The sequence below is a fragment of the Rhipicephalus microplus genome, chromosome X, assembly GCF_043290135.1.
Source record: "Rhipicephalus microplus isolate Deutch F79 chromosome X, USDA_Rmic, whole genome shotgun sequence".
NCBI lineage: Eukaryota > Metazoa > Arthropoda > Arachnida > Ixodida > Ixodidae > Rhipicephalus > Rhipicephalus microplus.
Window position 1 is genome coordinate 1,755,902 of NC_134710.1, and position 26,742 is coordinate 1,782,643.

General features: G+C 44.4%; 1 protein-coding gene across 1 annotated transcript in view; it reads left to right on the forward strand.

Annotated features, from left to right (window-relative positions):
* The first annotated feature begins 4,293 nt into the window (after nt 1-4,293).
* Nucleotides 4,294-26,742, forward strand: part of LOC142777129 (synaptic vesicular amine transporter-like) — a 110,052-nt gene continuing 87,603 nt past the window's right edge. Inside the window, exon 1 of the mRNA XM_075881463.1 lies at nt 4,294-4,387. The gene's annotated coding sequence lies outside the window, so the exon portion shown is untranslated. The remainder of the gene's footprint in view (nt 4,388-26,742) is intronic.

The following is a 26,742-nucleotide window of genomic DNA, read 5'->3' on the forward strand; positions in this document are numbered from 1 at the left end:
TTATCGTGAGCAGTAGCTACATTTTCGATTTTCGTTTTCAATTCTTCCTGGGAAGCAAGCATTGTGTTAATCATTTTTATGAGATCGTCTGTATCAGGCCCGGGATTCTGCTCAACATCCCCCGCAAGAAGAATCAAAATGACCGTCCATGCGTCCACAAAAAGACATGCACAAGTCGCCGGGCATGGCAGAACCACAATTCCTCTACAATCGCTACGAAAGCTGGTATAAGAGTGTTTGCCACCAACCTGGGCGAAAAATACAGAAGGGTATAGCGATGTTGCCATTGCGGCCCCGCCGTGCCCTCTGAAGAAGTCGTTGATGAGGTTGTTTTTATATGCTTGAGCAGGGGGCGTTGTTTCCAAGGAGTTTGATTCTGGTGACGTCATGTGCTGCGTCCACGGGATTGGCCAGTCGCAGTTCACTGTTGGTAGATCCAGGCTGCTGTTGTCATTCTTCGGTGTGAATGACACGTGCTGAGCAAGGGCGCACAGCGTAACCTGGGCGAAAAATACAGAAGGGTATAGCGATGTTGCCATTGCGGTCCCGCCGTGCCCTCTGAAGAAGCCGTTGATGCGTTGTTTTATTTTATTTATTTTTTTTATTTCCAGGTACTGTTGGCCGATTGGGCCGTTACAGGGGTGGGGTAGAAAACTGACATAACAACTGTCATGTCATGCGTAAAAAAGAAATGCATAGCCGATACAAAAGAAATACATCACTATACTACGTTCTACGACTTACATGCTACATCACATACATCACAAAATATATTTTATATGCTTGAGCAGGGGGCGTTGTTTCCAAGGGGTTGGATTCCGGTGACGTCATGTGCTGCGTCCTCGGGATTGGCCAGTCGGAGTTCACTGTTGGTAGATCCAGGCTGCTGTTGTCATTCTTCGGTGTGAATGACACGTGCTGAGCAAGGGCGCACAGCGTAACCTGGGAGAAAAATACAGAAGGGTATAGCGATGTTGCCATTGCGGTCCCGCCGTGCCCTTGAAAGTTGTAGAGATTTATTGTATTGAAAAAAATGAATTTTTAGTAGAGAAAAAAACTTGGTCACGTGAGATATTTCAAAATGTTGCAGAATGCCATCAGAGTCCTGTTTGTCCGACTTGTAGTTTTTCTATAATAAAGGCAGATGTTAACATATGCGCCTAATTGTTTTTTGCCTCGGCGTTATGTTTGGTTGAACCTTACGCTACAGGTTACCGCTTGCACTACTGTGGTGTGGTGCGTGTGTTTGTGTGTGCGTGTGCGTGCGTGTGTATGTGTAAGTGCCTTCCACGTCTTACTTTGTCGCTTTCGGCCCAGTCTACGTACACATATATACACTGGTCTTATGCAGCTCATTCAAGACCATGGCACCTTATTTTATCAGCTGCATGCATGCAGGTATAAGTGCAGTGGGTGACACCAGTGGCTTCCTTCTTCCCTGTCAGCCGCAGAGAAGGTTCATATATGCTTCTCCCTGAGAACAATTGAGGCTTGGGCCAGTTGGTGATGCATATTTGATGGATTGAAGTGCTATGAACGGCTCTCCTCAACACACAAGGCTAGGCGTCACCTCCTGTGTCTGCTTTTGTTGTCCCGTTAATCGCGCTTCATTTGATCAAGTATGCTTATCCATATAACTGCCATCGTTTCAAGGGGGTTTTTAGTGTTACACCCCACTCGCATGGGTGTAGCTGCATCCAACACCCATTGTGTAGGGGTGTTCATAAACACCTATAAAAGTAGGGTGTAACGTTTCTTTACACCCTACGGTTTCAGAGTGTTTCTAAACACCTTATTGTTTAGGGTGTTGCCCATGGGACAAAACAATTATGGGTGTAAAAATTTTCAGAGTGTACTGCTAGAAAGAGAATGACGACAGCGCGTACGCGCATCTGCACCCTTTAATGCAGCAAGCATTAACAAGAAAGAAGAGGAACGCTCTGGCGCGCAGTAAATAAAAAAACTGACCTGCGGCTACTTTTTAACCTGTTAAATACTACTTCTGTCTTAACATTGCGACAATACATTTGTACTTAGCTTGCAGTCCTTGGAACAAGACCGCGACTGAAAAGATTTCATCAATTTTGTTTTCTCCCTACCTACAAAGTCGAGGCTTTGACCGATGCACGTTCTGGGGAAGTTACATAAATAAAAGAAGGGGACGCACAAAAAAAAAACAGACGGAGAAAAAGAACTGGAGAATGCGTTTCGGCTCCTCTGAAAACAGCTTTGTTCACAATTTAGTCAACAAGGCTCCCGTCATTGTGAGCAAGGCTGCGTCAAGGTCCCCGAAATGTCCTTATTCTGCATTTTCCTTTATGAACGGTGTCCTCTTCTTAATTTCCATGACGCACTTTTAAGGACCATTTCCGATGGAGGTGGAAATGTTGTAGGCCCGTGTGCTCAGATTTGAATGCACGTTAAAGAACCCCAGGTGGTCGAAATTTCCGGAGCCCTCCATTATGGCGTCTCTCATAATCAAATGGTGGTTTTGGAACGTTAAACCCCACATATCAATCAATAAACTTTTAATGACACATGAAGAGGAACATTTGCTACTGTAATTAAATAAAACGTGCCTGCTAAAAATACATGACGTCAATGTTCGTTTTTAAGGGACCTGATGGCCTGCTGACGTGGTGGTTTTGGCTAAACAACTGTGCTGTTGTTTTTTTGCAGGCGGCGGACGTTTTATTTCCAGCTTTAAAAGCTTCGATCTTATGGGGCACGGGGGAGGGGGGGAGTGTTCAATGAATGGCTACTCCAATGTGCGCAACGTTACCTTGTTCAGGCAAACCAGTGCACTTTGTTAGGGTTGACTAATCACGCAAATGACACAGATGAAAGAAACATACAGGAGAATTGGCCCTTACTTTATTCGACAAGCGGTGCTCCTATTGTATCTTCCGTCTTATAAAATAGTTTGCGTGCTTTATTGATGATAACTGCGTTTCGGTCACATTACTTCCTGCTTCGATTCATTACTAGACCCGCAAGCAGCTAGTAGTAGGAGCCTTGCTGGTATCAAGATGGTTAATGTATACTAACAGTATAAGCAAAACTGCCCAAATATGTCGTGCATTTGTAGCCTTGTAGGCACGTGTGCTCAGATTTGGGGGCACGTTAAAGAACCACAGGTGGTCGAAATTTCTGGAGCCCTCCACTACAGTGTCTCTCATCATCATATGGTGGTTTTGGGACATTAAACCCCACATATCAATCAATCATTTGTATCCTTGTTCTTAACACCCCAAATATAAGAGCGTAAATGGGGTGTTTTGATGGTGTTTTATTTACGAACACCTCAAATTTTAAAAATGGAGTGTAAAAAGGGTGTTAAAATGAGTGCTTTCAATGCGTACACCTATTTTACAGCGTGTAGGGTGTAAATGTTTTTAGAGTGCAGTCATTTTCACTATGCATGCATCGCATAGCATTGATTCCTACGCAAGGAACGTCGGATCTGCTATATTTTTTTCTGCATCAATGCCGTCTTGAATAACGGTACTTGTGACCATGCCGCTTACGGTAACAGCCCTATAATTGATGATGAGTCTGCTACCTTTTTTTTTTAAGTTCGAGTCAACGCTCTTTCCATGATAAAGTACAGCACACCCTTTTCCACGCATCTGCTGTGTTGTAGGCTCCTGAATCTCTCTTCAAATTATGAAGCGTGAGAACTTGGGCAAGTGTGTAGGACAAAACTGAATGTACGAAGAGCGCAACCTAGAAGTAGTTACAGCGTAACTACGCAAGCGACAAAACAAGGATAGAAAAGAGTGCTCACTTTCAACAATGTTTTCATAGTGGAGTGGCTTACGTATATGAGCGAAAAAAAGAGCATAGGCATGCGTAGAAGGCTGCAGTTAACAACCACTGTGATACAATGTCAGCAAAACTGTTGTCTCTTGTTAATTGAGCTGGAAACAAATACACAGCTTAAAAGTGATCGAAATACGCAATCACTTTTTCACGCTGGCTGAAAAACTAATTTTCAGTGCTCTAAGTTACTACCAACTCCAGCATCTCTTAGTCTGCACGGTATCGTTATTTCAAGGTGCTATTTTAAAGCGTTGGGTAATAAAAAATAATATAACCCTACGCTTTAATATTTTAAAGCGTAAGGTAATAAAAATGATGCGTCGGGTAGAATAGGGTTATATTGCTTTTATCGTGGGGCCAAAACTTGGCTGGTAGCAGTAGTGAGTGACTTCTCACCCACGCCCTGGTTCTTGAACACCTACAAGCTTGAAAGAGGCGCTATTATTTGAAAGAAATGTTTGCGCAGCGTCACTACTGGAGGTGGTTCGGTCAAAGCCTGCGACGTGGCTGTTCTCCGCTGTCTGCATCTCACTGTTTCTGGACAGCACCCTGCTGACTGCTGTAGGTGAGTTCGTACTTTGCTCAGCTCGCTGGTCAAGGTTCACTACTTTTCGAAATTCTGGGGTTTTCGCGTTGAATATTATTTTAGTGAACATATTGTAGCACGAGAGCTTGTCAAACGCCCGTTTCATGGCATTGCATAGTCGTGACAGGACACCTACTGTGGCCTGTCAAGGACGCATCGGCATACAGCGCGTTCTCTTCTTAGACGATGCGGATATTTTGCGAGAACACTGCGGCCCCTGTCGTCTTCCTAAAAGAACCCTCCTGCATCTGAAGCTAGAGAGAAAGGAGCTTTATAAAATACTCTCTAAAAAAACGAAGGAAGAGGAACTTTTTGATTAATTTAATTGCAGCTCTCGTTCTCCTCTTTCGCAAATTGATAGCGAGCCCGTGATCTTTCTCACGTGAACGTGAGTGGTTCAGAGGCCGCATAGTGGAAAGATTCCCTCTGCGAAAAAAAAAAAAAGGCGCTGGTAAGAACACGCACACGTGCAAGCGCTTTCCCTCGAGAGTGAGACTTCAATTTCATCTGAAGGAGGTACCTCCCTTAAGGGAATCAATGACATGTTTGCCGCAGTAGAAATTGGCACGTACCAATTCACAGAAACGAATATACGTAAGCAGTTTCTCATTGCCACGGGACGCAAAAATAATATGCAGACAAATTGTGAAAAACATGAATAGTGTCCCCTAATGGCATCTTAAGATGTGCACGCATACAAAACAAAATATAGATAGTGCCGCCTAAACAATGGCTTCTAGAAGTGGGTTCCGCAGAACCTAACGCTTCCGTGGGCTCCTTCTCCTTGGGGTGACGCGAGCCACTGATAAATAATCCACACTTACCAACTTAACGCACGACTTAGCGATCCCGAGTTGCGTATTGATATAGGGAACGCCAAAGTGGCAATAAGAAGCTCTCAAGGCGTAAGAGAAATGCACGAGTTGCGCAATAAATTCCGCCAGCAGTTTGTAGCCAAACTCCGAAAATGGGAAGCGTGTTGCCTTAAATCGCGGGGGCCTTAAATTACCAGCATGCGCATTTCGGCCATTTGAACACATGCATGAGTCGATAGCGTAAGCGGAAAGTCCGAAGGTTAAAAAAAACTCGTGCCTAGAAGTTGACTAAAAATCAAAATGAAAAAAAAAATAAACGGAAGCGGGGAAGGGTGTTGTCACTTATTGTAGCTTATCAGGGTTCCCTACAACTAACAAGCTTGGAAAACCCTGGCCTAAACTTTATTTTACTGGTTATAACGATAAAAGCACTTCCTTAATTTCACGTTAGTTCACGAAACTGGTTACCCAAAATTTGTTCTACAGAGAGAAATTTTCAGGTGATGTTGGTAACAAGTATACGGAATAGCATAAGTTTCGGGGGCAAAAACATCTAACAAGGCATACTGGTTACGAAATCATGATTGCTTGTATTCCGACGTGCGTTTGCAATGTTTTCGGTGCTCGGTTTACACTCACTAAGACTGTCAACAATGCTCGGCGCAGATCACGCATTCGAGAAGCTTCCATCTTGTAGATCATTTTGTTCCTAATGGGCGCAAGGCAGATAAGCTTGTCCCCAAGCCTCGCCACGGTGGTCTAATGGCTAAGGTACTCGGCTGCTGACCCGCAGGTCGTGGGATCGAATCCCGGCTGTGGCGGCTGTATTTTCGATGGAGGCGGAAATGTTGTAGGCCCATTTGCTCAGATTTGGGTGCACGTTAAAGAACCCCAGGTGGTCAAAATTTCCGGAGTCCTCCACTACGGCGTCTCTCATAATCATATGGTTGTTTTGAGACGTTAAACCCCACATATGAATGAATCAAGCTTAAGCTTATCCCAGAGCTTACGCGGCCGCCAGCGATAACGCTAGAATATTTGATAGCGCATGCATATAGGTCAGCGCGTTTGTCAGTTTTAAAGACAGCCGACGCTCTGTTCACGACAAGTGCGGCCTGCTAGAGTGGCATCTTGAACAAGCCGGCTGCTGCCTTCGCTTACTTCACGATCTCGCGACAGTATCTTATCGCTAGAGAATATGAAATTTCTTATTGGGTAAATTATTTGCGCTTTAACAGTTCATCCGCGGCCGTGGTGAAGGTGCTCGGCTGCTGAGCCGCAGAGCTCGGCCGCGGCGGTCGCATTTCATTGCGAAACTATGCGATGTCAGTGCACGTTAAAGAATACCAGATGCTCAAAATTTTTGAACCCTCTCGAAATAATTTCGTTGTTTTGGAATATAAAACCCGGGATATTATTAGCGAGGGCATAATCGATATTTTCTAGATGCCAAATCTTGTACTGTTCAACCTGTATATTTTATTTTTTTTTTGGCTGCTTTTGCATTTGTCAAAAGGCAGTGCACTGTAAAATAATACTAGTTGTTGTAGTTCAACGTCCCGAAACCGTCATATGATTAGAGGCGCCGTAGTTGAGGGCCCCGAAATTTCGACCACCTTGAGTTAATTAACGTGCACCGAAATCTGGGCACATGGCCCTACCGCATCCTACCGCATTTTCTCTTCACTCGAAAATGCTGCCACCACAGCCGGGATTCAATCCCGCGACTTGTGGGTCAACAGCCGAGAGCCTTCGCGGCGGGGCAAGTCTTGTTTGTGATGTCCCTTATAAGTTTCACGCAATTATTTTTTTGCATAAATTGAAACAACTGCCCCTAAACACGTCGTGATCTAAAGGCAATAATTTATGTCTGACAATAGTAACGCGTCAGCCTCACCGAAACTTCAAGAAATTAACGCTTTTGTAAAAGTATGCCCACATATTTTGAAAGATTACAACTTTATTATGAAAAGAGAGATGTTCCATGATGTGGTGCAATTAAAAATACTAAAGCTTCAATATATGTGTTTTCACGTAGTTCTGTAATCATAGCGTCTTTGCGCATGAGAAGGCATTGGCGTACATTATAGATTTATTTATTTATTTATTTATTCATTTAAATACCCTAAAGGCCCGAATGGGCATTACATAGGGGGGATAGAGTGGGGTTATGATCACAAGTACAGTACAGAACATAAATGAAGGCAGAGATGGTATACATGTCTACTGCATCGAGAAACTGAAAGTACAATCCGGAAACAACGCCAAACAACAATAGATCACATTGAATGAAAAAAGGGGTTCACGCGAAATGCACTTTAAAAACAGTAAACAAGAACAAAAAAGCGCGATCAGTACACTCAACAACAGTGTGCAAAAAAAAAATACAGAGAGAAACATAGAAGAAGAAGAAAAACAAAATAAAGATTTATGCGTCATCAAATAACTTCAAGAAAGGTTTTGAGTGCATGTTGAAAAGATGATGAATCGGACAGTTCTGCGATGTGAGCAGGTAACGCGTTCCATTCTGCGATTGCAAGGACTAAAGGAGAGTTTTTATATCTTTCTGTTTTAGCGAAAATTGGTTTAACTTTGAAAGTGTGGTCCATCCGGGTGGAGATATGAGGTGGTGGAATGATATGAAGCTGGGAAAACGGCGTGCTACTGTGGTACAGCGAATGAAAAAAAGATAGTCGAGCCAACTTTCGGCGCATGGCAAGCGAGGGAAGATGAAGTGAATTCTTTAAAGAAGGTACGCTTTGGTAACGTGAGTACGAGGACGCGATGAACCGGGTTGCCTTGTTCTGGACAGATTCCAAAAGGTTAATTAGGTTAGCGCCCTGAGGATGTCATATGATTGAACCGTATTCTAGTGAGGGCCAGGTAAGACAATTATATGCATGAAACCTGGTTTTCTTGGTGGCTAAATGTAGGCGCCTTTTGAGAAGGCCGAGTTTTTTAAGGGCTTTAGTAGATAATGATTGATTTATGGGGTTTAACGTCCCAAAACCACCATATGATTATGAGAGACGCCGTACTGGAGGGCTCCGGAAATTTCGACCACCTGGGGTTCCTTAACGTGCGCCCAAATCTAAGCACACGGGCCTACAACATTTCCGCCTCCATCGGAAATGCAGCCGCCGCAGCCGGGAATCGAACCCGCGACCTGCGGGTCAGCAGCCGAGTACCTTAGCCACTAGACCACCGCGGCGGGGCACCCTTTAGTAGATATGTATTCTATGTGGCACATATACTTTAAATTCGCCGTAAAGAACACACCTAAATATTTAAACGATTGAACTGAATCTATTGGAGTATCATTTATTTTGTAGTTAGCGGGAACTGTCTCGGGGGTAGGACTAAACATTATGTGTTTGGTTTTTTCTACATTTATTTCCATTTGCCAGCGGCTACACCATTCCTTCTAGCCTAATAAGATCAGATTGTAAGATAATTGTATCGTCTGGATTAGATATTTCTCTATACACAGATTTGTGTATTGTGCAATACCTTGCAGAATTACTGTGCTTGCTGTCTGTAGATAAGTTAATGAATCGTTGTGCACAAAGTAAAATTCCTCAAGGAAAACTTGAATGCCATGAATTGGATACGTTGGACACTTTTCAAGTGAAACATAAAAAACAAAACGCACCAAGGCCATAGGAAAATCTCAGTAGACATCAATGCATCGTAGGTCATTCTCAAATGATTTAGGGATTACTTGAGTCAGTAAAGCAGTCACCGTCCACCTGCCTTTCATGAAAACGACATTGTGATTGAGATATTTCGTTAAGGATAATGCCAACATTCATGAGTCATAGAACTAATTTTCTTCGAGCCTTTTGAAAATACGGGTGATATTGAAATAGGCCGATAGCTTGTAAGATCACTCACCTTCCTTATACAACAACAGACGTTTGCAGTAGTTTGGGGAAAAGAGCTTGTTGATAGAGACAAGTAGTAAATGTGAGAAAGCACGGGAGCTGTGTAGTGGATCAGGGGAATCTGAATAGTCTTCTATGTCACAAGCGCTGCTGTGCTTCAGCGCGAAAAAAAAAAAAAAAAAACCACCAGGCCTGCGTGGAACGCGCAGCATGAACACAGCGAAAAGTGGAAGTGCGGCCTTTTAGAGCCTTTATTAAACTCTCATTGGGTAACTGCTACTGGTACACTTGTAGTTTACCCATTGCGCCATGAATAATCATAATTTTTGTGTAGTAAGCAGACATTCACTATGCCATACTTCATTTTCCACAGAAGCGTGCTACCCACTCAGGCACTCGTAAAAAAATTATGTGATTTTTTTTCTTGCTGACGACCATAAAGAGTTATGAATGAGGCTTTCGCAATGGTTTGGAGCATTCGATGAATTACTCGTTACTTCGCATTGTGTGACGCCTGGTTGTTTTTTCGCTGTTTTAAATCGCTTTGTTACTCATATTAACGCTCTTCCTTTCACGACATCAAGTCTGCCTAAAGCCAGTTTACGACGGAGTTTCAAAGAACCGGCGTGGCTGTGTGGTAAAATACTGGGCTGGTACGCAGGAACCTGGGTGCTTCGGGTTTACTTAGTTTTTTTTTCCTATTTCGTGTGATAGTGATTATGGACATCGGCGAAGGCGGTGGTAGACAACTACGGCCCACGCGACTTTTCCTTTGATGTAATGGAATGGAAAAAAGTCACAGCTTGGCCGCGAAGGCGATGCAATCAACGCGAAAGCAACAACTTGGAAGGTGACGGGCAGAATATATTGCAAGGAGGTCGACACGCACCCCGCGTTTATCACGCACAATTGACGCACGAAACGTACTCACAGGTACAGATGTACTCAAATAAGCATCTCAGCTGTTAATTCGCTGTGAATAAAAGCGTGCCCTTTTCGCAAACGGAGACCATTCTACAAGTGCAGTGACCATTGTGCAACCGTTAACTATGACAGCATCGTTCCGGTGAAAACTCTGTGCGTACGATTGTCCCCACCGCGAGATAAGAGAGCGCACGCGAGAGCATCTCCTCTCCGCAGAGCAAAGTACGCATCGGAGATGAGAGCGCGCGCCGCCACGTCAGGACAATCTGACGACGCGCGCTCATTACGCCATCTCGCTGGTAATGCCGACAACATTACAGCAGTTCCCCAAGATGCCGATTGCCAGCGGGTAGTGGTAGATATAAATTTAGCTTGCCGTTTAAATGGTGAAATGGGTGCTCCTTCGTGGATAAGTAGCTAACGCCTCACGCTCACAATTTAGAGTCTCTAGGTTCGATTCTTCGCGCCGGATTCCCTTTCTGGATTATTTTTATTTCTTGCTTTCTCATATATATATATATATATATATATATATATATATATATATATATATATATATATATATATATATATATATATATATATATACGATGGCCCCACGTTAGTTGCTGTCCAGAGGGGAAACGTCATTCGCCCTTCCGCGTTTTGTACTGTGCGTATGTTCATCGACGGCATCTGCCATCATGTCCAGTTTGCTGTCCTGTCCCGCTGCTCTCACCAACTAATTTTAGGGTGGCATTTTCTATCATCTGCTTCCGCGGCGATTTGTTGTGGACAACGCATCATTCACCTCGCTGACACCGACTACATGCTTGACGACGACAATCACAAGCCACCTCGTCTGGTCGCTGCGAAAGACATCGAACTGCCTCCACTACAAGAGCAAATTGTCAGCATTACGTCCAATGACATCTATCACGGTGATGTAGTGGTCTCACCGTCACCACTTTGCGTTCGTAAAGGTATAGTTCTTCCGTCCAGTGTCGCTCGTTTTTGCAATGGCTCTGCACTTGTCACCGCTGTCAACTCTACGCCGGAGAAGATCTTACTGCCACAGGGCACTACTGTGGCCCGTGTTGCCGACTTCGAGCCTGTATTTGTCACGCCACTTCAGGCCATCGCATCCAAAGAACCTTCCCTCGGTGAGCATGTTTCTTCCTCCGCCTTTACCACCACTATCAGCAGCGAATTGACACATTCACAGAGGCAGCAGCTGCTCGCATTGTTACAGAAACATGCAAATTATTTCAATTTTTGCTCGTCAAAGCTGGGCGCACTAATACTACAGCACATAGAATTCAAACTGTTGGGACATCTATCGTACACCGCCGACCCTACCGCGTGTCTCTAGCTGAAAGAGAAATTATAGAAGAAAACGTTGCGGACATGTTTAAACGGGAAATCATCCGTCCCTCATCTAGTCCTTGGTCGTCTCCTATTGTTTTGGTCCGCAAAAAGGATGGCTCTGTGCGTTTTTGCGTGGACTACCGGGCGCTCAATAAGATCACACGCAAGGACGTGTACCCTATGTCACGCATTGACGACGCCCTTGATTCCCTACAAGGCGCGGAATTTTTTTTCAAGCATCGACTTGCGTTCTGGGTACTGGCAGATCCCCATGCATGAAGACGATAAGGAGAAAACGGCGTTTGCAACCCCCGACGGGCTATATGAATTCAACGTGATGCCTTCCGGGCTCTGCAAGGCACCCGCGAGTTTTGAGCGCATGATAGATACCACGCTGTGCCGCCTGAAATGGAAAAGTTGCCTTTGCTACCTGGACGACATTATTATTTTTTCGTCAACGTTTCCTGAGCACCTAGAACGACTGGATCAAGTTCTGACATGCCTTGCCGGCGCCGGGCTTCAAATAAACACTAAGAAATGATATTTCGCTAGCAAATCTATCAAGGTCTTAGGACATGTCATTAGCAAAGATGGCATCCGGCCCGACCCTGACAAGATTTCTGCAGTCCTTCACTTTCCGCTTCCCGAAAAACCAAAGGAGCTTGGCAGTTTCCTTGGCCTTGCCTCCTATTTTCGCCGGTTTATCTAGAACTTCGCTTCTATTGCTGCTCCATTACACAAACTACTCGCTCCGAACGTCCCCGTTCTGTGGTCTCAAGAATGTCAAACGGCATTCGAGCTGTTGAAGCGGGCACTCACGTCTGAACCTCTGCTCTGCCACTTTGACGAAGCCGCACCGACTACCCTTCATACCGACGCTAGCGGCATTGGTATAGGGGCCATTCTTCTACAACGCGACAAGTCTTCCCTAGAGAAAGTTGTTGCATATGCCAGTCGCGTACTCACCCCTGCTGAAAAGAACTACACTATAACTGAGCAAGAGTGTTTGGCTGTGGTTTGGTCGGTCCAGAAGTTTCGTCCTTATCTCCACGGCCGTCACTTCACAATCGTTACGGACCACCATGCTTTATGCAGGCTTTCTACACTGAAGAACTTGTCCGGACGCTTGGGTCGGTGGATACTACGCTTGCAGGAGTACGACTTTGACATAACTTACAAGTCAGGCAGAAAACATCAAGACGCCAATGCTTTATCTCGTTGCCCGCTTCCAACTACCCATATGAGCGTTGGTGAGAACTCAACCGCCCGAGCCAACATTTATCTCCCACCAGCGGTCCGATTCATACTGCAGACGCATGATGGACCACCTTTCGGGAGTTTCTCATCCACCAAACCCGCGACTCCGTCATCAACTCCTGCACTTGAAGCTGGACAATGGGGTTTTCTACCGCCACGTCTACCACCCTGGCGATCAGCGCTGGGTTTCTGTACTGCCACGCTCTCTTCGACTTCAGGTGCTCGAAGCCTTCCATGACGACTTGACTGCTGGTCATCTTGGTTTTAAAAAAAGTCTTGACCGCATTCAATGTCGTTATTACTGGCCTGGCCTTTCTTCTAGTGTAGCTCGGTACGTCGGTTCCTGCTACCCATGCCAGCGTCGTAAACTCCCCACGTCAGCACCTGCTGGACCTCTACAGCCACTTCCGTGCTCTTCAATGCCTTTCGAGGTTGTAGGTGTTGACCTTTACGGGCCTCTCCCCGTCACATCTGCTGGCAAACGATGGATAGTGACCGCCATTGACCACCTGACACGCTACGCTGAGACTTCCTCTGTTATTACAGGCTCAGCTGTGGAAGTTGCAGACTTTATTCTTCACGTCATAATCCTGCGTCATGGGGCTCCTCGTGTACTGCTTAGTGATCGCGGCAAAGTGTTCTTGTCACAAATGGTAAATGAAGTACTGCGTGCTTCTGGAACTACTCACAAGACACCTTCAAGCTACCACCCTCAGACAAATGGTCTCACAGAAAGATTTCACCGAACCTTTGCAGACATGATAGCCGTTTACGTCCAACCCGACCACAAAAACTGGGATACTCTTTTACCATTCCTGACATTCGCTTACAACACTGCCGTTCAGCGAACAACTTGCTACTCACCGTTTTACCTCGTGTACGGACGCACCCCGACTACCTTTCTCGACGTCTCCTTCTTCAGCAGCCATGGGAATTCATGTCAGTCTTCTAGCGAAGAATACATTTCCCGCCTGGCCCAGTCTCGCCATCAGGCTCGCACCAATACTGAAGCGAGACAGCACGAGCGGAAGATCATCTATGACGAATCCCACCGCGTTGTGTCTTTCCAACCTGGTGATGAGGTGCTGCTTTTGACACCTATTCGCACTCCTGCTCTCTGCGACAAATTCCAACCACGCTTCATCGGGCCATACATTGTTTTAGAACAGACTTCGCCGGTTAATTATCGTGTGACACCACTCGTCGCCCCAACGGACCGCCGCTACCCCAGCACAGAGATTGTCCACGTTTGTCGCATGAAAACTTTCACGCGACGTTCCCCGTCACTTTGACTTACGGCGGAGAGGGTGTCCGCTTCCAAGTGGGGGAAATTAGTGAGGGCATTTGTTACTTACATCGTCCTCATTCCTGCATGATCACAATCACCATCATCCGCTTGTCTCTTTGTCCTCATTGCCACTCTGGGTCATCGTCATCGTCATCGTCTGTGTACTGGCTCTGCCGGTTCGTTTGCGAGGTCTTTCCTCAATTAAACGCTGTCGCAACCAAGAGTACCAAGACACTTCATAATATATATATATATATATATATATATATATATATATATATATATATATATATATATATATATATATATATATATATGTTTCGGCCTAGAGTCTGGCCTTCATCAGGATTAAAGGTACAGTTTGTTGGTGCTCAACTTTATACAATCTCAAATCAGAGGGAAAGGAAAGAGGGAAAAGACAGAAAAAAAGAAAAAAATAGAAAATAGAAAGAAAGAAGAAAAGAAAAAAAGAGAAAAAGAATATAAGGTGGACTCCTTTCGGGCGCCCTCCATCCACTCTTCCTTCCACTTTCCCCTTCATCTCTCTCCTCTTTCTCCCCTTCACCTTTTTGATGTCAGTTGTCTGTGTATGCTTCCTTTCACTAACGCATTCTTCCCGACAAGACGGCGCCTCCTGGCACTGGCGGTTATGTGTGGGGCGAAAAAGAGTTTTTTTAGGAAGTTCTAAGCCTTTAACTACTCGGAGCCCTGTCAACATTTTGTCGTAGAAAGAGGAGTGCCGCGTATTGCGGAAGAGGCTGGTAAGCGGGCATTTTAGGAAGTTTTAAGCCTTTAACTACTCGGCGCCCCGTCAACATTTCATCGTAGAAAGAGGGGTGCCGCGTATTGCGGCAGAAGCTGGTAAGCCGGCGCAATGCGAATTCCTTGCCGGCTTCTGGATTACGCGTTCAGTGGGCGCCTCCCGGCTGTGCACAGGGTTGCTGTTGGGCATGTCATGCATGGCACAATTGATTGGGTAGTAAAATAAAACAGAAAACAGACGACAGCTGCACTTAGGAAGAGTAGTTACACTTGGAATCGTTTTGAGTTGTCCAGCGCCTTTCGCAGCTGCAGTGCCATGAACACAGTTACTATTTTCATTATTGTCGTTATTGTTTTCTAATGCTTTAATTGCTGCAAGTGTACCGGGATTTTCATTTATTCCTCTATCGAGGGTGTTAAATCGCTGGATAAGGTATGACTCTCATTGTTCACGTTCTCGATTTGATTTAAATCCCGTCTCTAAGAGCGTTACTGATAGTTTGTCGAATGCATGGTCGGGAAGATTGAGATGTTTTGATAGAGGTAGACTTGGGGCTGATTTCACATGGGCTCTGTGATTAATGAAGCGAATCCTAAATGGTGTTTTTGTTTGTCCGATGTACTGCATACCACACACTTGCATTCGAGTAGGTATACCACATTAAAGGAATCGCGTGTCAGGTTTCCTCGTATGTTAATCGAAAAATTGGATTGTGTGCTGGTTGCTTTGTGTGTTTCTCGCATCGCCTTACATACAAGACATCGTGGGTTTAAACAAGGTCGGCATGAATTATTGGGGGGTGATGTGTTAATTTGAGAGTCAACAAGTGTGTCTTTGAGGTTACGTGGTCGTCGGTAGACGACGCCTGGAGCGGATGGGAATGCGCTTTTCAGACGTTCAGTTTGTTCCAGAATGTTGTAATGTCGTTTAATGCCCTTAAACGACATTAAAATTACCACCGTTGGTGGCTTGAGCAAAGCAGATTGGTTTTTCTCAAAAACAACACAGTTACCAAACTTTGGTGGCTTGAGCAAAGATTACAAGGAAAGCATGCAGTAAAGCTGCAAAAATGTCGGAAATTTTGGATGCTCATTTTGGCCACCTGCTTGTCTTATAATACCAAAAAAGCATTTCAACGGATCCTGGTTCATTTTGGCTGACAGGAAATACTTGAACTCGCATTCTTTCAGAAGAAATGCTGACAGTTTCTGAACAGACTTAAGTGTAACACGCAGGCCTTCAGCAGTAGACTGCGTTAAAAAGATCTTTGTGAATCTCACCCCTCACTACTTTCTGCTCCCAGCTATCAAGCCACCTAGATGCTGACTCTAAAACATGGAAGTATTTGCATTCAAGGGTGGGGCCTTCTGCAGCAAAGCGACGATTGAGGGCATCAAAAAGATCATTCATTAGGAGCGTAAACTCCAGAGTTGATTCCACATTCTCAAGCCATGGTGTGCCTCCCCTTGCATAAAAAGAAATGCCCTTAGCAACTGAGTTGCTAAAAATTTGTCTGGCCAATTTCACTCGCATTTTGAGCATATGTGATGGATTAACATGCGAATAAGTCAACTTTGGACACACCCTAAGCTCCGCTGCGTTTTTCGTGTCAGCAACAAAAAGTGCATCATAGCATGACCACTTCACAATTTTCCCATTTACTTTCAATATTTTCTTATCATAAAGACGATTTCTAATACACTTGAACAAGTGAGGGGTATCTGCCACAACATGCACTTTTCTGGATGGATCTAGGGGATGCTCGAAAGCATTTACGACATGTCCTAGAGCACCGCTTACCCCAAGCTGCTTCCACATGGCCCTATTGGTAGATGCACCGTAACAGACCACACCATGAACGTAAAATCCTGCCTGCTCTAAATGCAAAATGCACTGAACCAACAGCTGTGCAAAGAGTGTACCCTTAGTTGCACCTTTTGATGCAAATACTGCCACTGGTTGTAAATTGCTGTCAGCAAAAGCGGCAAAAGCAAACACTAGACCATGGTCAGCCAGCTCATTGCATTGTCCACCTTGGTCTCCATAGTCAACAAGACCAGCATATGTCATGTTCTTCGATTTTACAGTCATCTCTTTCCTGACCAGTATCTCATCTAGAATAAGCATCCCTCTGCGTTGAAGGGGTGTCTTCTTTGCCAATTTAATCTTGAGAGCTTTAAAAAAGTTCTCATCAAAACCACATTTGAGCCCCACCATGTTTATATATCTTCTAATGGTGGTTGTGAATGGCATCGGCAATATGTTATTGCTTCGTAAAAATGCGTAAGTAGAGGGGCTCCTGATGTTAAGCAAAAGACATAGGAGTAGCCAGTCATTTGTATAGCGCCTGTTATTCTTCGTAGTGCACTTAGCTGCAGATATACATTCTTGCACAAGAAGAAGCTGCATCGGTGGAATATCAAAAGCTTGAAGTTTCTTTTCGATATCCTCTTCTTGCAGTTTCATTATTCCAGCTTTACTTTCTTCCGGTTTCTTTAGTAATTAGCTGGTTGCGCTTCAGTAGCCGTGCTTGTGCCTTCTTTCAAATGGACCTTGCTTGACGCAAGGTGTCAACTTTGTGTTTCTTGGTAGGCGACACAGACAGCCTGATGCGCTTCAGTGGTTGTCGTTGTTCCGCTCAAGCAGCCTGCCTCTTTGCATGAATCATGAGTTCTGAGAGTATCAAAGAGACTGCTGCATGTACGACATATGCTTCCCTTCGGTAACAACACTTGGCACCTTTTATGCCTCCATTTGCTTTGGCAGTCAATGAAAGCAGACTCGGGGCCAGAGAAGGAAAATCCTTGAAACTGGGTCCTCCACCACAGACATCTACACTATCAACAGTTTTCAAGATATGTTGAATTTGCGATGCCGTTGCAGCAAAATTATTTACACCCATTGCGCTACAATCAACTGGCTTGGCAAATATATGCACTTTTACAGCCATGTCACATTTCACATGCACAGTTTTTTGTGTTGAAAAACACACATGACCTATCACTTGCGGGCAGCACAGAGGCGTCGTGGAACACGAGGTCACGACACCCTTCCAAGTCAATGCGTTGAACACCCCACGATGGCGTCGGAAGGCACAAAGTCGACGCAGCGCAGAACATTTCATCGAAAGGTGATGTGGCAGGGTCACTTGCCGCGACGACATCGCTGTTTTCGTTGACTTTAGCATCTGAATTTGGGACTGTTGATGCTTACTGCTCGGCTTGAAACCTGCTGCTGGTCCCGCTTCGGGTCCGCCTGTGCTCGCAGAGCAAGCTGCACCGCAAGCATGCCACCTCGACTGTTTTCGAGGACTCCTTATCTTCTTAGACAAGTAACTAGGCGCTCCTTTGAAAATAGATTGCACGGCGTCCTTTGAAAGTCCTCCTCTTCTGCTGCCAGACATCAGAACGTGGCCATTAATTTCTGCAGACCACGCTTTCAAAATAAAATGCGGGGCGAAATGCTTTTCGCACACACGGTCTGTCTGTGGAAGGACGCGGTTCTTGCGAGGTATCGCCCACCTCCATGCTTCAAGCTTGGCTTGATATTGCGGTGGCGTAAAAAGCGAAAACTTTTCTTTGTACGGCCTGTGTTTCAGTGGGGTACAAAGCACTTCCATATCGCGAAGCACACTAGTACACTGAACAACGAAGGACGTTGAAGTGCGAACTTACGCGAGCACGTTCTGAAAAACAAGCAACGACATGTCCAGCGTGGAATGAAAAGACAGCAACAATGCAGCGGGAGAGCAAGCGGCGGTGGTGGGTGGCTAGTTTAGCGCGCCCTCTCTGGAGAGGTTTCCTAACCAGAACCGCATGCGCCTCTCCCTACGAAGTCTCCCCTATGCGCCGTTCTCTCACCTAAACTATTTTTACACCGTGCCGCAAACCAACATGGCACGGACCAAACCGGTGCTAGGGTGTCTAGAATGAGTAGGTGTGAAAAGGGCCCGCGGAAACCGGTCCCCGAAGTGGATCGATGCCGCAAGGGGCGCTGTACGCAGGGGCGCGTGGGGCTTAGGCAGGGGTGTCCTCTGTCACCCTTGTTATTCATGATGTACCTACAAGGATTAGAGGCCAACTTACAAGGAAGTGGACTTGGCTTCAACCTCTCTGTCATCAAACAAGGAAAACTCATTGAACAGGCACTACCAGCATTGATGTACGCAGATTATATAGTGCTAATGGCCGACAACAAGGGAGATTTGCAAAGATTGATGTACATCTGCGGTAATGAGGGAGATAGGTTAGATTTCACATTCAGTAAGGAAAAATGAGCAGTCATGATTTTAGTGATAATGAAGGTAGTGAGCTCAGGATACAGGAGGTCACGCTAGAGATAACAGATAAATACAAATATCTGAGCTTAAGGATAAGCAATGGGACGGAGTACCTAAGGGAAACAAAATATACGTAATGACTAAAGGTAACAGGAATGCAGCAGTGATGAAAAATAGGGCATTGTGGAATTACAATATGTATAATGTTGTGAGAGGAATATAGAAAGGGGTCATGGTTCCTGGTCTGACGTTCGGCAATGCGGTCTTGTGCATGAGATCAGAAGTTCAAGCAAGATTAGAAATTGAAGAACGTGAAATAGGTAGGCTTGCTCAAGGAGCTTACGCGAATACGCCAAATCAGGGTGTACTAGGTGATTTCATTTATTTCATTTATTTTACCCTCGATCATACATAACTTTACAGAGGGAAGTGGGGTAGAAAAAATAATAAACTATAAACAAGAGCCAACATAGTAACATCAAAATAATGAAGATTACAAGACATAAAAATTCGATGTTAGGCAGTACACTGATTGCATGGGTAAGTATCATCAGAAACATGAGGGAAACAAAGTAAAATAATATATATGTAGAATATACATTTCAAGCGTCATCACGTAAGTACTTCTGTATTGTAGAAGAAAACAAGTCATGATTTGACATGGAAATCATGTGCCAGAGAAGGTGGTTCCAGTCGTTGGGTGTGCGGGGGACGAAGGAATGATGGAAAGTGTTAGTGTGGCAGCTAATGCGTGTACCTTATGTTGATGATCTGAACAAGCTGAGTAATAGAATGGAGTGGTAATGAACTGAGCTTTTAAAAGTGGATGATCGAATATCTTGTAAAAAAGTATGCGACGAGCTGCTTTGCGACGTGATCCAAGTGGCTGTAGCGAAAGGCTGTGTTTCATTGACGTAACACTGCTAGTGCGATGGTAGTTAGATAGAATGAAGCGTGCTGTGTTATTCTGTACCATTTCAAGCGAATGAGTTAAGTTCAGTTGAAAAGGGGACTAAATGGAGCATGCATATTCGAGTTTTGGACTAACTAGTGATTTATACATTGTTCATTTCACAGCTTGAGGGGCACGGCTAAAGTTGGGTCGTAGGTACCCTAGCATATTGTTGCTATTGTTAATAACATAGTTAATATGATGTTTCCAGTTCAAGTCAGATCTTATATGAATCCCCAAGTATTTATACGAAGTTACAAACTGTAGATCAACGTCATTTAAAATGTAGTTAGCAGAGGGTCCGGTAGTTCGTGAGATACGTAAAACGTTACATTTGGTAGTGTTGAGGTCTATGTGCCAAGTTTTACACCAGCTGGCAATATTATTATTGTCACTTTTCAAAGAAATAGCGTCTGAATTAGATGAAATTTCTAGGTAAACAACGCAGTCGTCGGCAAAAAGGTGAATCTAAGAAGTTACAACATCGGGAAATGGTTAATATAAATAAGGAATAGTAAAGGGGCCTACAAAGAACCCTGGGGCACACCAGAAGTGACAGGAGAAGAGGGTGAGCTGTAGTTGTGAGAAACAACGAATTGTGAGTGAATAATTAAGAAAACCTCGATCCAAGCAAGAATGCAACCATCGATATTAAGGGTCCTAAGCTTATATAGTAGTAGGTGATGATTAATCTTGTCAAAAGCCTTCAAAAAATCTAAAAAAAATGCAGTCGACCAGTGAACTCCGATCTAGAATGGTATGTAACGAATGGGTAAAACAAAGCAACTGCGTTTCACATGAGAATGACTTCCTAAATCCATGCTGTGACGTGCTAAAGAACGAATTTGATTCTAGAAAGGTGACCAAGTTAGAGAAGATTATCTGCTTCAAAAGTTTGCATGGTATAGAAATAGGTGAAATAGGTCGGTAATTAGTTGCAGAATGCTTGTTTCCTGACTTGTGTAGCGGAACCACCTTTGCCTCTTTCCAAACGCGTGGCACCACGCCTTCATTCAAAGACTGTTGGAATATTTTACACAGGAACATAAATGAGGCATGTTTAGTTTTTTTAGGGATTCTTGCGTTTGTATTGTCAACACCACAAGTAGCGGACACTCTGAGTGATTCAATTAGTTTTACAATTCCATGGGCCTCAGTCACTGTAACAGACGTTTGTGGATAGGTGCGCTGGTAAAGAGACGGTAGCAGAAGTCGACGCTACTGAAAAGTTCCGGGCAAAATTTTCGTTAAGACGTGCTGCACACATCTCGGAAGACACGGGAAGGCCGTCTAAGTCAACAAGTAGAGTTTCACTGTCGTCGGTATTTCTAATAGTTTTCCAAAACTTTCTATGGTTGCTGACAAGCATTGATGACAGAGTGTTAGATAGAAAGTTAGCCTTAGCATCCGAAACTGCTGACGAGTAAACTCGCCAGCAGTTTCGTTGGTGCGCCAGTGTTCGTAGGTGCGCCAGCATTCCTCCGTACTCTGCAGTTCCGCAGCACGAAACAAGCGTTTCTTTTTGTTAGAAAGTCGCTTTATGTATGTATTGTACCAGGGTGAGCAAGAGCTCACAGGTATAGACTTTAAGAGAACAAAGGTATGAGTAAGTTCGCAGATTTTGTTAACAAACAGATCCCAGTTTTCCTGCATGGTTCTATTATCGAAGTCATGTAGATAAGCGTTGTAAAATAGAGTTCGTGGTTCATTGCCTCAACGTTTGCAGCATTGTAGCATTGTAGTTATAGATAACGTTGCGTTTCTCAGTAGCAGTTGGCATGCTGTTGCGTATGTAAAAATGTAGCAGACAGTGGTCGCTGAGACCAGAAAGTGAGTTTAGTGCATGAATGTTTTTGGGCATTGTTGTAAGAATCAAGTCAAGAATGTGCGATGAAGAACTGGTGACGCGTGTTGGGTTATTCACCATCTGCGTAAAATTAAACAGGTTGCAAGTATCAAGAAAGCATTGGCCATTTGAAGAAAATGGTACGACTTCTGGTAACGATGACCCCCAGATTATGTTAGGATAGTTGAAGTCACCGAGAATAGTTATCGAAGAAGATGGGTACCACCTTGTAATTTCATTAATGTTATCGTGAAACTCCTGAACAAAGCTGATGTCTGTATTTGGAGGGCGGTAACAGACGCCAAGAACAAGCGTTTTATTATTCACAACCACCCCGCACCATATCACTTTGAATGTAGACGTCACGTTTATAAGAAAGGACTTAAAACGCTTCGAAATGGCAAGCAAAGTACCACCACCTTGTCTTCCATCTCTATCGCGGCGGTAAATGTTCAACGATTTGGAAATAGTAAAAATTTTGTTATCGCAAACATGACCATTCAACCAAGTCTCGGTCACGGCAATCACGTCGGCTTCTCAAGAATTGATAATAGCGTCAAAAGCGTCACGCTTTCCCATTGTACTACAGATGTTCGTGTAGAGCACCGATATAGGACGTGATACGATACTCCCACTTCCCCTTGCTGATTGCTATGAGGAGGCATTAGATGTCCGCGCACGTGACAAAAGTGCGGTATCAGGCAATGAACGTGCGTGAAGGTCATGGCTGTGATCGGAAGTTGAGTGCGCCCCATTTTCGATGCGGAATCCGCTACCATTACTGCGAGAATGCGCAGTAGTCTTGTGAACAATGCCCGCGAAAGCATTATAAGAATAGTTTGTGTGGTTAACAACGAGCTTGTCGTAACGAAGCTGAAAAGCGGGTCAGCCAGGCAATTATTTTGCGAAATTGTGCAGCATCTTGCGTGCTGTTCTTGTAGCCTGACAGTAATCCTCCGCTACAGAGACGTTATGACTTCTCAACTTAGATCAAAGTGCCAGCACAAGTTCTTTTGCTTTAAGGCTTGCCAATTTTACTATCACTGGTCGAGTTTTCTCACGTATGTATGGACCACCTAAACGATGGGCCTTTTCTACTGCATTCGGGGCAAACTCGGCGCCTAGGCTACTAGAGAGAAAGTTGGTAAGTGCCTCTTCAGTAGCTTGCCAGGTCTCATTTTTATCGGGCATACCAAAAAACACTAAGTAGCACCTTCAGGCTCTATCCTCGTGGTCGTTTAGACAGGACACCAACGCGTCATTTGTTTGTGTGATGCTACCGATAGCTTCATTCGTGACCTGCAATTCCTTCGCAATGTCAGCAACCGAATTAGTCCGCAGTTCAAACGTTGAAAGCCACTTTTCAATCTCGCATAATTTCTCGCCACAAGTTGCTGGTTGGCTTTCACCTCGTCGATCGCCTTTGCCAAATTTGACTGCTCAACGGCAGATGAATCACCACGGGCACTTATCTTAGAAAGCATTGCCATGACTTCTTTACGACGCGCATCAGAAGAAGCTGCGTTGTTATCGACATCATCTAGTGGCCCAGGGGTCTTTTTTGAAGGCCCTGGGTTTGCTTCAACGTCACCGCAACACAAGAGTAGCGAGAAAAGGGCATTAGTACGCGCGACAAGACGTACAACACCTGTGGGCGTGGAAGCAGCAGTTAACAACGGTTACTTGTCTTTTTAGCATATAAAAACAGGTTTCACCAACCTGTATAGCGTGAAAGCGAAGCTCGTAAGCCATTGCCGCAGTGGTGCTGCTCCCACGCCCACTAAACCACTGACGTCCGCTCTTGCCGCTTTTGTTGCTTGATAAGAACGATGTCCCTGACGATGACGATGTCCCGAATGGTCTGGGAGGCTCAGGTGTGTCAGCGCAGGCACTCGGATCCGTAGAAAAGCCGCAGTCTTCTGGAAACTGCAGCTGTTTGGCAGGGGTGTCAAACATATGGGATGGAGATCATTTGAGGGTAGGGAAGCTAGCAGCAAGATAAAATTTGAGAAGCGATTGAGAGAAATGGGGGAGGAGCGTTGGGCTAGGAAGGTTTCCAGCTACTTGTACATGAAGATTGTCAATACAAAATGGAGGAAGTGAACCAGAAAATTGACGGGTAAATACTTAAAAAACAGTAAAGGGCCAAACCAAAAAGAACTATCGGTTAAGAAGAAGATGAAAGAAACGAAGACTGACATGTGGAGAATCGGCATGATTAAAAAGTTCGCCCTAGAGATCTATCGAACTTTTAAGCAGGAAATAGCCAAGAAAAGGATCTATGATAATACTCGGGGTAGTTCTCTACTGTTAGAGGCCAGGACAAGAGTATTGCGAACCAAGACATAATGGGCCAAATACTAAGGGGTAGACACGGTATGCTGTGCACGCAGAGAGGAGGAGGAAACTTCCGAACACTTGATAATGTTCTGTAAAGGGCTTTACCCTATAGTTCAGGATGATGTTGCAGAGTTTTTCAAAGCACTGGGGTTTAGAGACAGGGATGGCAAAATAGAATTTAAGCGGGTAGAATTAACTAGGGGGGGGGGGGGCTATCTGATTGGTGGCTAAAGTCAAGACATGAGTGAAAATTAAGCCATTCACTGCAGAGTACCAGTCCTATACTTCACTATTAAAAAAAAAGATAACTTTAGTTATTGGTTCACAAAGTATTACGGCTAGATGGCGTTAGCCACTGCCGGATCTAAAGGGTACAGCCACATCAATCAATCCATCAATTAGCGGTGTTGAGCAGACGACGTACAGCGCAGCCTTGCTTGTGCTCGAAGACCATGGCTTGCACTATTTTTTGCGTGGCGCACTTTCGAACGCTAATCGCTTCTTCTGAGCGTGTATAATATTACTTCGCGTCCATCTTTGAAAAATAGCGTTCGCATGCATTATCGTGCTGCAGGCTGCATACGGAGTAGTAGTGCGCGCTAGTAATATTGTTCGAGGCATGTCAGCAAATTTAAGCACCGTGTTTATTATTTTTTTGCTTCTGTCCTGACATTTTGCTAATTACAATAATGTATGAATAAAATTATTAAAGTCATATTCAACGCCTATTCATATTGTTGTAAAATTGTCTGCTCTTTTGAACCTGTTTCTATACCCTGGCTGCTGGTAAAAGCCTCGTGCGCACGTTTTATTGGCAGAAAAAGATGAAAACACATTCGTGCGCGAAGCAAGTTACTTTGATCTGTGCAATAGAAAGCAGTCTACAGAACCCAGGGCTTAGCCCGCGTATCTTTCTTTGTTGCTCTTTTTGGTTGATCTCGTTAATAAATGAATGCAGCAAGTTAAGCAATACAAGCGTGTAAGTGATCACGTTAACATAATGACATGTTCAGAGAAATCGACCAGTAACAATCTCCCAATCTTTAACTACATGTCTGCAACAGGCTGTGTGTATGAAGCAGTCAAAAAAAAAAAAAACGTTCGCATTTTTCATGGGGGGGGGGGGGGAACTCAAGTAAACGCGTTGCAGAATGATGGGGGAATAGCGTGATTTGGGTAATTGGTTATGGTTACGGGATGCTTAATACTTATTTTGTCTTTGTTATTCTCATTTATTCAACAAAGGAGAAGCGTTGCCTTCAGCGAGTGGGGGACGCTGGCGTTGGGTTGTGCCCCACTAGTGGTTGAAGGAACTGTTGCCACTGTTGTTTCCATCGCATCTACTCGAGTCAAGCAAAGGCCAAGTAAGGACGCCCTTGACTGAATTCCAAAGGCGCGATCCGCAGTGCTTACGTATAAGGGGTGGCCAGTGAATGGTTGGGGGGGGGGGGCGACAGTTTTGTGGTGTCCTCCTGGGCCGGCACGATACGCGAGCATGGACAGTGAAGTTGTGGATGGCGCCGCTGACGCTCGGTCCATTACATCGTGCGTCTAAGGAATGCTCCGCATTTAAAGATGGTCAGCTTGTTCTCAAGTGACTGAATTAAGTGGCACGTACTAAATTAATGGCACGCCTGACAGGTGAAGGAGACCACTTACTGTGCCCCCGCCGGCAGAATTGGGGTGTCACTTTTTTTATGCTGAGGCAAGATACTTTGCATACTTTCCAGCTATTACAAAGAAGATGCTCCGCTGTCACATATAGCGTGCAACGTAAGAGACAAAGTGGGCACCAGGTATTCAGCGTCAACTCTTAGCATCACATGAGCTCACGTCTCAAACAGCTCTTCGCACGGCAGTGCTCAGAACAGATGCTTTTTCTGTCGACGACCTGTATTTGTAGGGCTTTGCGAATAGGAAATTTTAGAATCAGATCGAATACGAATGAAATAGCATAATGACAACGAATCGAATATGAATTGAATATTATTCAAATAGTAAAAGAACAATTTTCAGAAGCTATGACTAAGGTCAGGGTCTTCATTTTCAATTGACATTTGTTTCTGTGTGACAGCGTCAAACGACATTAGATCCACTTGAGATCATGCGTTGTAAAGGACATTAGATTTGCCATGTGACAGGGGTCTAAATTACCAGAAGCTTCCCTTACGGTGACTTTCATAATCATAGCGTGGTTTTAGGCCATCGAACGCCATAAATTTTTACTAGAGTGCTCTTGGAAAAACTAACTTGCTCTATGCGAACTCATTCAACAATGTTTAATGTGGAATTAACAGTCACAAACATTAAGAAAAGGATCGGTACAACTTATTTTATTCATTAAAATGCCATTATTAGCTTAACTGGAGTAAACACGTAGAAGCAGTGACAGCCAATGAAAAACATTTAAATGTTCGCTGAAATACAGCGGGTAATTCAGAATTTATGAATGTATTATGTCACCGCCTTTTAAATAAAATTGAGGCATACAAATGAACAATATGTTTGCTGAATCAACATAACGTATTGCATGCATAGCAGATTGAAGATGACACTATCGCTTGACGACCATTAAACTTATAAGTATAAGCAGCTTCATTTGTGATCAGCGCAAAATCAATAGCTCCTCAAAAGGTTGC